We start from the raw sequence: 13,770 nt of genomic DNA on the forward strand, positions 1-13,770 counted from the left end.
CGTTATAAATTTTTTTAAGGTGTTTGAAATGTCTGGTAGTTCGAGATTCAGCGTGATATGATTCGAGTGATCGTGAAGCTGACGTGAAACAGCGATCATATTAATTACGTAGATATATATATGTGGTGTGTGGAGAGCCAAGGAAATTTCGTCGTAAAATTGACGTTCGAGAAAAGTCTGAAGTCTATGTAGGAAGTCAAGTAAGAAAAGTCTAAGTTTCATAAAGGCGGCTTTGTTGTGAATTAAGTAGAAGGTCAAGTGGAGTTCACAACAAAACCTTTATATATAAATGAAATTTAAATAAATGAACGCCTAGCGACCTTCTACTTTTACTACTTTCGACTTTCAAGCATGTGCTATCTCTACGTCAACAAAAAAGCAGGAAAAGCATAAAATAAAATTAAAAAAAAAAAAACGGTGATAGAAGAAAGTGGAGGAAAAACGATAAATTTTAGATTTAATATGATGAAATATATAACTCACAAGACAAGCAAGCAAATGAGTAAATTACAAAACAAAAAATTTAATTTTAAATTTAAAGTCATTATAAAAGAACTTTTGAAATTAAAGTTGAAAAGTAAGCAATATCATTTTCCTTTTTAATAGGGGACATTTTACAGATGCTAAATTCTTACGCTCCGACTAAAAATATCAAATTCTTATAACTTCAAAGAATACTGGTTTTTAGTATTAAAATTCTAAGCAATCATTATTCTAAATGAAACAAGTCGATGGTTAAAAATTAAAGAAAATTAAGAAAAATAAATGATAATAAAAAAATATAAATATTGAGAAAAATAATTGCTAGACAATCAGTACTTTATATGAGATTAAGTAATTTTGGTGATTATTTGGGAATAAAATTGGAAAAGTTCACTGCGGGTTAGAAAGGCCATACTAAATTAACTGATAACCCGGCTATTAGAAAAAGGAGATATTTCACAAATATCTTCGTTGAAGATAGTAACTCCATGTATACCTCCGTCTTTAAACATTTCATACATCTCATTTTTTTTTTCAGATGACAGTATTTTTTTTATGAAACTGTAAACAACTAATAACAAGTTAAATGAAACTTGAAACAGTAAAAAAAAAATTCTAATAAATTGTAAACTACAAACAAAAAAATTACAATATTAAAGAATTTTTAGAATAAAATGAGACAATCGGAATAATAGATGAGCTATTCTTGAAAATCATTTTTAAAAAGATGGTCAGGTAATTTCCATTTAGAAAAAGCCCATATCTGCCCAACTCTAAAGACTTGGCCTTCTTGAGCAAATAAAGGCTTGGCTTTATACAAGTCATCCTTCGGGACCGGAGGTTCGAATCGTTGTCAGGTATATATACAGGGACCCATATATATACATGGCTTTATTTGAAAACTGTTTGGCTATTTTTTATTTTTGTCCATGTGCAAAACTCTAATTAACTTTTTTTTTTTTAATCAAATCTTCATATTTTTATAATGGTTTCAGGTTTGAAACAATGGCATGGTTTGTTATGTGTTATTTGTTTTCTTTCCTGGTTTTATAATGTATACAAAACTACAATAAGCAGATTCACCCCAAAAAAAATAAAGAAAAATAATATTTACTAAACTGGCTTAAATTCTTCGGTTAGATAGCTAAAATAACTACTCTACATTACACGTAGTATGCTATTGAATATTAGAAGCAATCATACAAAATAGCTATTTAAAACTAATTAGTATAAGTTTTCAACAAAATAGTAATAAAAAAAAAAAGGAAATTGACTTTGTAATATTAGAAGTTACGAAAAAAAATTAATCACAAAGGCAAACAAGTTATTAATTTATAATTGCATGTTTTAGCTTTTTCTACGAATTTAGAAAGAGAAAATATCAACGGTATCTCCTCAGATTAATCGAAATGCGCGATTTTTACTTTCAGTTTTCAAAAATATCAGACATATTCTTTCAATTAACATAAATAATATATATCTCCCATAAAAATATGTTATATTACAAAGAACACCATTTTCGTTTATATTTTACAATAAAATAATTTGAATTCCCCAAAGTACCATTAATAAAATAAATATTTATTTACTGTTTTATTAAAGAAAAATAAAAAATTCTCTTTATAAAATAAATCTTAACTTTTTATAAATTGATTTTTTAATTTAGTATAATAGAAAATAAAAAGTTATTTCATTAAGGGTATTTTGAGGTGCTCAAATATTTTTTTATAAAAAATAAACGAAAAGAGTGCTATTTCAATATATCATATTTTCAGGAGAGATATATATTATTTATATTAAACTGAAAGAATATATATGATATTTTTTTAAAACTGAAGTATAAATTGCGCATTGCGATTAAATTGAAGGGATAATGTTGATATTTTACTTTTTAGAAATCATTTTACAATTTTGTAAATCTATTCAAATTGACTATTTAACTGTACCATCTCAAGTATTGTTGATAGTCCCTTGATTAGACCATCCAAGTATGATGCAAAAATGCATATTGTATTATACTTATTTGTACGTTGACCATTTTGTGATGTTTTTTATTTTGCCGGATATGGAATTATTTACATTAGTTTTTTTCATTTACACATTAGGTGAACGTGAAGGAAAAATGAATATGGACAATCTGTCAATAAATAAAATAGAGGTTTTTCATAATACATTATCAAACAACATTTGTATGAAGAATATATTAAGTTTATTCCTTTTAGCTTAGAAATTACAAGTTATAACTAACTAAGCCATGTAAAATTTGTCAATTACATTCTAACTAATTATATCTGATCTATAATTAGAAATTAGGCATTTTAATCACGAAGTAAGTGAAATTAGTTAATTTGATGACGTGATAATTTGATTATTAATAGAAGTGACTGATTTTCAATTACTAATCAAATGTGAACTAAAATACAATTTCAACATTTCAAAAAAGGGTATATAACTATAATATGTTAAAAATTATACTATAGTCCTAGATGAATTAACAATCTATTAAGGTTAAAACTGGCGAGTTTGTCAAAAGAAAAAAAAATGGTTAAAACTGGCCCAAAAAAAAAAAAAAAATACATCGTGTTTGGAGATGCCTCTTCAGGATATTGTAGTCTATAGATAGACCATATCGCATTAATTAGTGATTTATTGTAGGGTTAAGGAAACCTCGTATCGGATGTTGCGGGAATCATTAGAACATGGGCTCTAACTTCTAATACCAACTAATTAAAAAAAATAAGATTATTCAACAAAAGTGTTATGTTAAAGAAAAAGGTCTAATGAGACGTACAAAAGGTTGGTCAGGTCACCAACAATATATAAGTTACTTCCTTTTATATATATATATACGTAGGGGATAAAGCATTAAACTCACTAAAGTAATTTCAGGCCATATCAATAAGGAGTTCCTTGTAAATATTTATCTTATTTGAATCAATTAAATATTTCATGTATTAGATTATGTGTATCACATATATTCATCTTAATTGTTTTTTTTTTTTGGCAAGTTAAAAGTCGATTTTAATATCTCTCCCGGAACGAATAATGAGAATATCCATCTATTAAAAAAAAACGATTCTAAGTCAAAACTGTTCCGCATAATGAGATATTACTTTAATATAGCTAAGCCATATATTTATAAATGATGGCCTCTATGGTTATGGTGGTATTTCTTTTTATTAGGATTAGAATGGTTTTCTCGTCCCTAGCTACTCATTTGATAAAATTAGAAGAATAGATTATGTAATAAACATTAGTGCTCTAATTTTAATATTAGGGGAACCACTGAGTGGTTGTTTACGAGTACTGTTCCCATAAAGTCATGAGCGCAACGGATTTCGTACATGCAATAAGGTTTTATTTTCGTATATGCGGTCCACGTGTTATAATTACCAAAAAGATCATTTTATACAGATTTAAAAAGTGTTATTTACAACCCTAACTGTCGCGCGATCTCTCCAAAAAAAAAATCAAGACTTGAATTTTCAATTTTCGGTGTCATCGCCTTTTCCTAGAATACGAAAACTCAGGTGGTCCCGACCAATAGAGACTCTCGACTTATAGAAAAGTATAATTTATCTTTATTTTCTTTTTCGTCTTTTTCTTTTCTTTTAATTGTATTACAATAATCCAGACTTACTAGATCTAACTTTTGTACCGCACGATCTTTAATCGGGTGGTTTTGAATATATTTCTTTAGATCAGAATCTCGGATTTAAGATATGATTTTCTTTGGGCGTAGATCTCAGTCAGACAAGAGTAAGACCACTAAAATTGCAATATGAAACCGGCGAAGACAGACGTTTTCGCTCGTGATTCGTGTAGTAATCTCATATTGACATGTTATATGCATAAACGGTTAACACACAACGGTTATATTGTTGTATTTATCATTGTTTATGGTCCATTTTTCATCTTGTTCTTATAGAAGTTTTTTAATTTTTTTTGCGCTATTCTTGTAATATGAGCCTTTAACTTTTATCAATAAATTCTTTTGAATAGCTTTTTATAAAAAAAATAATAAAAAAATAAAAGAAGATGGAATGAAGGGAAAAAAACTAGTCATTCATTGTTTTCTTCTTTATTGTCAGGTATTGATAATTTACTTTCTGCCTAGAATTGCGGACCAACCAATTTTACTAGCTAATAAAAATAAATGTTCGAAGAGTTGAGTGTAAATATGTGTCTCTTTTAGTCATTTAAGACTTGTACGCAACTATATTAATGATGATCAAGGCGCTGGCAAGCCGTATCAAACCAGCCATTGGTCTCGTCATTGATGAAAATAAGAGCGCTTTTATTGTTGGGCGGCAAATCGTAAACAATATCATAGTGGGGTTCGAATGTAATTTTTTTTGCTTTGGAATCGTTCCCGGGGAAAGGAAGGCTTCGAAGCGCTTAAACTCGACATGAGTAAAGCATACGATAGAATCAAATGGGCTTTTCTTCGGCGTATCATGGAGACTATGCGATTTGGCCCCAAATGCGTGTCACGTCTAATGGATCGTGTCTTGATGACCCGTTTCTCGATCATCGCTAACGGCCTGACTTCAAAGCATTTTTTGCGTCACAAGGTCTCCGTCAAGTTGACCCCTTATCCTCATATTTATTTCTTTTGTGCGCTCAAGGTTTCTCTTCGCTGCTACATTCCCAGGTGCAACAAAGATCGATTCAAGGAATCAGAATTGCAAAGAAAAGCCCTCTGATATCGCACATTTTTCACCGATGACAGTCTTGTGTTCTTCAAATAAAGCTAAAGCGCCGGCATGCCGAGCTATCCTCAACTGCATAACAGCCTACTCCAAGGTGTCGGGGCAGATTGTGAACTTTGAGAAATTTGCGATCTCTTTCTCGCCAAACACATACCAGCGCCATATAGACGAGATAGAGTAGCTGCTAGGTGTTCAACGTACGACGGGCATTGAAATCTACTTGGGGTTACCTACATTCTTAATCTGATCGAAGAATATTCAATTTTAATATCTTCGTACCAGAGCACTGAAGCGGATAAGAGGATAAAGAAAGAATATGTTTTCTATGGGAGGTAGAGAAATACTCATAAAGTCGATAATTTTATCGATCCCAACATACACAATGAGCATCTTTCGAGTCCCGAGCAACAAAATAGAGAAGGCTTGTGGTGATTTATGGTGGGGTACATAGAATGGTAGGAAGCGGTTTCATTGGCAAAGTTCGAGGGTCTTGGGTTCCAAAGCCTCGTTGATTTTAACCAGGCCCTCTTGGCGAAGCAGGTTTGGTGTCTCGTTCGAGCCCCGAAATCCCTCGCGGCGAGGTTCATGGACGAGAAATATTTCCCCAATGGAACCTCTTTTACGGGCACCGATCCATCCAATTGTTCTTACGTGTGGAGGAACTTGATGTGGGGTCGTAATCTGCTCGACCGTGGCTAGAGATGGCGTGTTGGCTATAGTGAGAAGATTCGAGTATACAGGTATACTAGGTGGATACTCTCGCCTTTTGGATGCCAAATACAATCTCCCCCCTTCCCCCCCCCCCCCCCCCCCCCCCCAAGCTCGACAAAAACGAGAAAGTAAGCATGCTTATACTACCATCAGGAGAGTGGGATGAGCGACTAATCCGCTCCTATTTCCTCCCATTTCAAGCGGAACATATCCTTTCCATTCATTAGGCGGGACGGGAATAGAAAAAGTATTAGGATAAAATGTCCTCTACTTTACATAAAATAAAAATAAAAAGTATAGCAATGATATTTTATTTTTTATTTTAGGGTAAACTAGCAAAGTAGCCATTTTGAAACATGGTTTTTGGAATCTAGCCAACGTTTGGTAAATTTTGCAATCTAGCCATTTACTGAAATTTATGGATATAAAATACCTAATTTACCCTTTTTCATATACTTGCTTGATCAAAACACTAGCCCACGTTTGACCGGTTTGAATTGTATACATCCAATTAATTTCAGATTTTTTCGTAATTTAATTGGATATTTAGCTAATTTAATAGGAGATTCGGTGATGTAATTAAAAGAGAAAATTTAATGCAATAAATGCACAAAAAATTTACCATAATTAACAGAAATTAACAAATCAGTGGAGATTAACAAAAATTTACAAACATTTACACTGTATTTACTTACACGGCTATAATTTCAGCAATTTAATTTCAGCCTTTTGAATTCATAATATGAGATTCGGTGATGTAATTAAAAGGGAAATAAAATATTTATTTGATTGAATAAGTCAAACAAGATAATGAATACACGTAATTATGATAAAATCCCGTTCAAAATTAGAAAATAAATTTGGAAAACAAAAATACCGTATTAAATGCGTATTAAAGGAAATGAAAGAAATCGGTTCTATCTGCACATATGTAAATTTACCATAATTAACAGAAATTAACAAAGCAACGGAGATTAACAAAAATTTACGAACATTTAAACTGTATTTGCTTACACGGCTATAATGTACATTAAAGAAAAAAACGCTCAATAACCAACTTTGCCAAGTATAAATTTTTTTTTAAAATTCGAAATTTAAACCGAATATAACAAATTCGGCTACAAAACCAAGTTTCAAAACGTGGGCTAGTATTTTTGAAACCAAACCAAGGCTAATATAGTAAATACCATCTTACATAAATATGACACGTCATCAAATTTGGCTAGATTCGAAAATTAAACGAAACGTTGGATAGATTACAATTGCAACGTTTGATGTGACTTAGATCGACTAATTTTTCTTTATTTTATATGTATGAACATTGGTTTGAAACTACAGCTGTATTTCCTTTTAAGTTACAAGCTGTATATATACGAGGTAATTTGCTTGTTGTTAAGTATTAGGTTTTCATACTTGAGATGAGGGGCTCATACTCTTATAAACTTTACGAAAATCATGGGAACAAATAAATAAATAAATAAATTTAATGTTAACATGCTCTCCAAGATAGTAATTTTTTGCATTAACTTATCTTAGATTAAATCTCATTATTTTCAAAATGGTGTTCATTAGATTTTTTTGGACACGTGATACCATAAAAGGATCATGTCCTTCAATATCAAAATCCATCGTTAATTAAAAGAGTAACTCGTGATTTTATAAATTTTGTTAAGTTTTCTTTTTTGTCTTTTTTGATTTATATGTCCTACATTAAAATAAATAGAAGTCATTTGTATGAGCGTAATTTTTCATACATGAAATGTCTATTTCATTAAAAAAAAAATGGTAAATATACCGATTGTTATATATTGATCGCGTAGACCATTAACAGTAGGCGTTTATACAAATGATCTAGTGAAATCACACTCGTTGAAAATGCAAGATGAGTTCATTCATACCATGAATCTAAATTAAGAATATCCAAATCGACATTACTCTGAACGCATCATAGACATGCACACTAAACTTGAACACGTCATAGTATACACCCGATCAACCTAAGACAAAATGACTTGAAATATATAAGTTAGCTACTACATAAACTAAAATCTAACATAAAAACCTAAGAAGGTAAACTGAAAAATAGCTACATTTCCAAAAACACAAAGCAAATGAAACAATAAAATATGACTCCAAACATTAATATAGTTAGGATTTGAAATTTCAATCAGATCGATCATTAAATTTTGGGCTGATGCACTTGTAAGTGTGCTATAAACATTTGCCTGTAAGCGGAAAATTTATGAACAAATCTGTTGAAAATCACATAATTTTTCCGCATTGAAAATGCCAATTTTAAAATTTTATGACATATCATTTTCAAAATTGAACAAGAAGAAAAAATATTGCTCTTTCCTTCTAGGATTTTTGTTTCGTCAGAGTCGGCCAACGGTGCTCTTCGATATGGGGAGGTTCAATAGAGATTTGTTCTTCTACAAGTCTTTGTGTTGGATCTCTTCAATATCATGGATTTTTTTATTATTATTAATTGGACATGATTTGTGTACCAGATCTTTGCTTTGTATGATTTTATATGCATTATCTAGATTTGAGTACTGATTTCTTTTATATGGGCGGGAATCTTAGTTGGAAAAGCCCCGAGAATGAAGACCTCCGAGAATGTAACCCATGATTTGTTATAATTGTGTTCGTGCGATTCACTTTTCATCTTCAAAAGTTTTGAATATTTCTTTGAGTTGTAATTTAAGTTTTTTCCACTTTTATCAGCGTATTCCTATTGAGGAGCCTTTAATGGAAAAAAAAAAAAAAAAAAAAAAATAGCAATTTGCATGTAATTAACTCTATATATTGACTACAAACTACGTCACAAAAACAAAATAACTAGGTTTACTCGTAGGGACTTGTAACTTTTCTCAAATTAGCATTTTGAAACTCAAAATTATTAATTGAATCTTAATTTTAATTTTTAAAAATGAATTCGGTGTACTGTTTTGTCATAAGTTATGCACTTGGCGAGTCGCATAACCGATTTTATGATTTTGATTTTGAATTAAAAAAAAAAAACTTTTTTTATAGATATAACTGTGTAGCCGAGTAGTTTATATTATTAGAGTTCATTTTTCAATAATAAGCTATGCAACTTCTAGCAAACTCTGATATCAATTAAAATTAAAATTAGTTTTGCACTATAAAAGCTAGTATAAATCATGTATAGTTATAGATAGTTTTTTTTTTATATAATATAAGCAGCATTAATTTGAATATCCTAAGTTAGGATTATCTCTTACAAAAAAAAAAAAAAAAATTGGATCTTAAAATTATTCTGTAACCATTAAACCATAATTTCTGGCCTTATATTTTAACTGGAGGTTTAAGACCACTGTCACATTCGCTTTATTCTTGAGAATGAGATATTATTAACATACAATATTATACTATACATACTGTACATGCGACTATCTGATTGCTTTTGTACCTTTAAATCTTCATATGGAATATCTATAAATATATTACATGTAACACAATATATACGTAAATCAGCTAGCTACACAATTCAGCTTTAATTTTAATCGACCCTAGAATCCTTATTTTATTTTCATTGTTTATCACTTACCTAACGAGGCCCAGCAAACGTAACTGATTATTAAGAGGTGTCTTTAATCATTGGAATCGATTCTTACAATACCCTTTTTTTTTCTTTTAAAAACGCACTAAAAAAACACCCAAAGTATTAATTTTGACGGATATATATATATATATATATATATATATATATATATATAAATATATTATATATAATTATATATCACTATTGTTAAAAAAAAAAAAAAATTGCATGAGACTCTCCATTAGAACACGGGTAAAATACTTTTTTTTTTATTGATACAAATTAATAACATCCTAGACACAACACGAACCGAGATTAAAATGAATCTAATATTAAGTATATATAGATATTCATTCGCTCACCTTTTAAAAGAGAAAAATATAGAGCACATTAAATTTTGAACATTTATTTCACTCTCTTTCGATAAATCCCAAATGATTAAGATATCCAAAAGATGCTATGACAACTTATAACTTGTTCACTACAAAAGATGAAATTATCATTTTAATTTAAATGGAAGATTGGTAATAAATACGATCTACATCTATAATTCTTCACTTGAGAAAAAAAAACAGTTTGATTTAAGGAAAAATTGTACAAATTAGCAATTTGAAACCTATTGATTAACAAAATAACCAAAGTTTCAACTTTTCAGCAAAGTAGTCAAATTTACGTTTTCAAAATTTTTTTGACAGTCAAGATTAAAATTTTTGACGATTACTATAAACAATTGATCATTTTCAAAAAAATTAATCTTTGAGTAAAAAAAAAGTTTTGAAACCAAATTACTGTACATTTGGCTATTTCACTAAATTAAGACAAACTTTGATTATTTTGCAAATTCATAATTTTAAATTGGCTATTTAGTTACATCACACTTTATTAAAATATTCTATTATACAATTAATTAATGATATCTCACCAATTAATGGGGAACATGTTCTTAGGTTTAGATTTCAATTAATGATACCTCACCAATAAAGTTTCTAATTTAGATTTAAGTTATAGTATTTTTTCATGAAAAAAAAAAACAGAAAAAGGAATATGAAAGTAGGCCTTAAAAAAAAAAGGAAAGTAGGTGACTTAATAGGCAATTAGTTTATTCTAAAGGAACATTAGAAAACTAGGAATAGCAAATACGTCTAATCCGGTTAATATTCCTTTTTCTTTTATAATATTTTCCTACAAATTTTACTCGATCAGGAAAGTTGATACAGCTAACAAAAAGTTGCAACTTTCGATTACGTTTATTTTTTCTTGGTTAGAACGTTCTATCAAACTGTTACCTATACCACCGGAATCAAACCAGAAGATCGTGCATATATACTGGAAATAGAGCTATTTTCCTGCATCCGACACAACGAACAAAAAGAGAACTTTACACTGTACACCTTCAATAGAGACGGCTTTACATAAAATAGTCGCATTATGGCTCATGATTTTGGTTCCTCTCAAAGTGCAGAACTAGCTAAGGGCTAGGGGACATATGCTCCTAGAACTTTTAAAAATTAAAATTTTAGTTTTTTTTTTTTAGCCCAAAATTATATAATTTCTTACATAAATTTCAACATTATTACTAATTGTTATATTAATCTAGACATCAGTTACAAAATATCTAAAAATATTATAACTTCAAATAATAAAAAAAATATTTTAATATCATTTTCCTATTAAGAAACTTCCCCTGTATAAACTTATGAGAATCATATGTATACTAAGAAAGTTTCACCATTCGAGTAGTTAGATTTCCCACATTAGAATATGTAACAAGAAAATGAGATTTCTTTTATTAAAGAAACAAGAAAATGAGATTTGAGCAATGAAAACTATACAATTTTGTTTGTTAAATCAATAATACACACAAACGAGAGTAAAATTAAAAGTGCATCCATATAACACATGCATATACAAGAAAGACTGTTATCATACTTCCTTCATAGAAATTATGGTGTGTGCGAGAAGTTCATAGTCACTATGACAAAAAGGCTCTAGACGCGACAATAGTCACATCTAAGCTCAAAGGCGACATGAATCGCATCTGAAAGTCGTGTCTAAAAAAATGTGACTTATTGTACAGGTTGTAATAGTAAGTCGATGTAGTATATCCAATATTGAGGCCCATCATGTACAACTTGTCGGGATTGTGACATCAAAGAATACCTTCATAACCTCGCAAACTTTCCTACTCAAAATTCAGTATATGTTTGTTGTTAGTCATATTGCTAATAATAGGTGGGAACATAATAAGATAAATTGCATAAAATTATTAAATATAAAAACGAAACTAATATAATAAGCATGTAGACATGAAATACAATAAAATAAATAAACTAAAACAACTAAACCGGATATCACCAAGAAAATGGTAGGGAAAATGGAGAGCACGTCGAGACTTGTTTGATAATTTCCATGAGCAACCGCTTCCCATGATTCAACGACGTACGAGTTGAACAAAGCATCACCGTGCTCAACTCCGGCGAACTTGAACGTATGCCAGAAAACTACCACCAACACCGAAAGAAATAGAATTGAATGGAAAGAAGGAAAGAATTTTGGTGTGTTTAGCTTCTGCCTTTCAGCAATTGCTTGGCTCTTTTTTTTTCTGCTTTTGAATGAGTACAAAGTACTGGAGCCTTATATAGGCTCAACCATGAACGTTTACAAACGTCCAACATCAATGCTCGACCACCATAATTGTATTGAAGTCTTAAGTTACAACCATGAGCACAGAAGCGTTATAAAACGTTCAGCTCAGTCATAAAGCTATCCTTATAACCCTCAACTCATTACTACACGGTCATAATAGCCATCAGTGCACATAATAAATGGGTGGACAAATTAAAAAAAAGTCCAAAAAAAAAATTAGGGAATTCCAGCAGATGGACGACACAACTGGACAATGACGCGCGCGTGGTGGACTTGGGCTTTCTTAAACCCTTGCCCGTAGAGCTAAAAACTAGGTCACCCTTGGGAACCCAAACTAGTTTGAACAAATTAGCTATATAAGCTCATACATTTGATCATTCGCATTCCATGTGGGATTCTTGTAAATCAACCACAACACACACAATTTCCTTCAGTTTCGATATGCGCTCACAATTTTTTAGCATCAATTTGTCATTCATCATAACTTCAATTTTGACAAATAAATAATGGATCTTATACATCTCTCAACGAGGAATATGAATCTGGCCAAACTTTTCAGTTTCAATGAGTAGACCTCATTCAAATATTTGTCACAAATCAGTCAATAAATTAACATTAAATTCTCTGTAATATCAATAAACACACGTTTATTCCTGTTAGTAATATTATATTAATATTGACGGAAAAACAAGACCATTTGCATGGAAGGAAATTAAACGAAAATAACAAATTACAAATAAAAACCGGCTAAACCTTAGAACCGGAAAAACAAATCGGAGAAGATGGAAATAAAAACCGGCTAAACCTTAGAACCTTACAACGACTACAGAGGCAAGCTTAGCACCAATAGGCTTGACTCTCGGTGAACTAGGACATGTGCGAATCTATCACCACGACAAAAGAGAAGAAAATTTTTCTGGAGAGAAGAGAGTTCAGAACAGTAGGAGAGATGGATTCCTTGTGTGTCCTCTGAATGAGAACTGAAGCCTCTTTATATAGGCCAAGGCTACGGTTTTAAAATCCAAAAAAATGCCCAACCTTAAAGGCATTTAACGCTCCTAATGAGGCTATTACAACCGGCCATTTAACGCACTGTTTTTCTTTTCAAAACCGTGCAACGTTTTCTGCCTTTATGGCATTAACCCCACCGCGTAAAGGTGGCACATTAACTTTTCACGACTAAAGGTTACGTAACAAAAGAGTTATTTATGGAATTAAAACATTTTTGGAAGTGAAATTTGCAATAAAAAGAAAGCCCGAGACAATTCCCGAAACCCGAAACTCTGAGTGTGTGTGTGCGCGCGCGCGCGCGTGAGGGGTTAAGGGTTAACCTACACACACTCTCATCTCTTGCACTTGGATATCCACTAATTAAAGAGGATATTATTTAAACACTACCACAACACACATCCTCAACCAATGTGAGACTGAGACTCTTGGTATTCCACTTCCACAACACAACAAAATGTGTTTCTTTAGTCTATTTTGAGCATCAATTTCTCATTCATCTTATGTCCGATTTTGGCAAACAAATATTCAATTTTATACCTCTTATTACGAGGAATCCGTATCACTTGAAATTATTCAAATCCAATGAGTGTACCCCACTCAAATTGTTGCCACAAATCAGTCATACACATGTAAATAAAT

Source organism: Urtica dioica, chromosome 8 (genome assembly GCF_054948205.1).
Source record: "Urtica dioica subsp. dioica isolate 48M chromosome 8, U.dioica_male_clone48M_v1_H2, whole genome shotgun sequence".
Taxonomy (NCBI): Eukaryota; Viridiplantae; Streptophyta; class Magnoliopsida; order Rosales; family Urticaceae; genus Urtica; species Urtica dioica.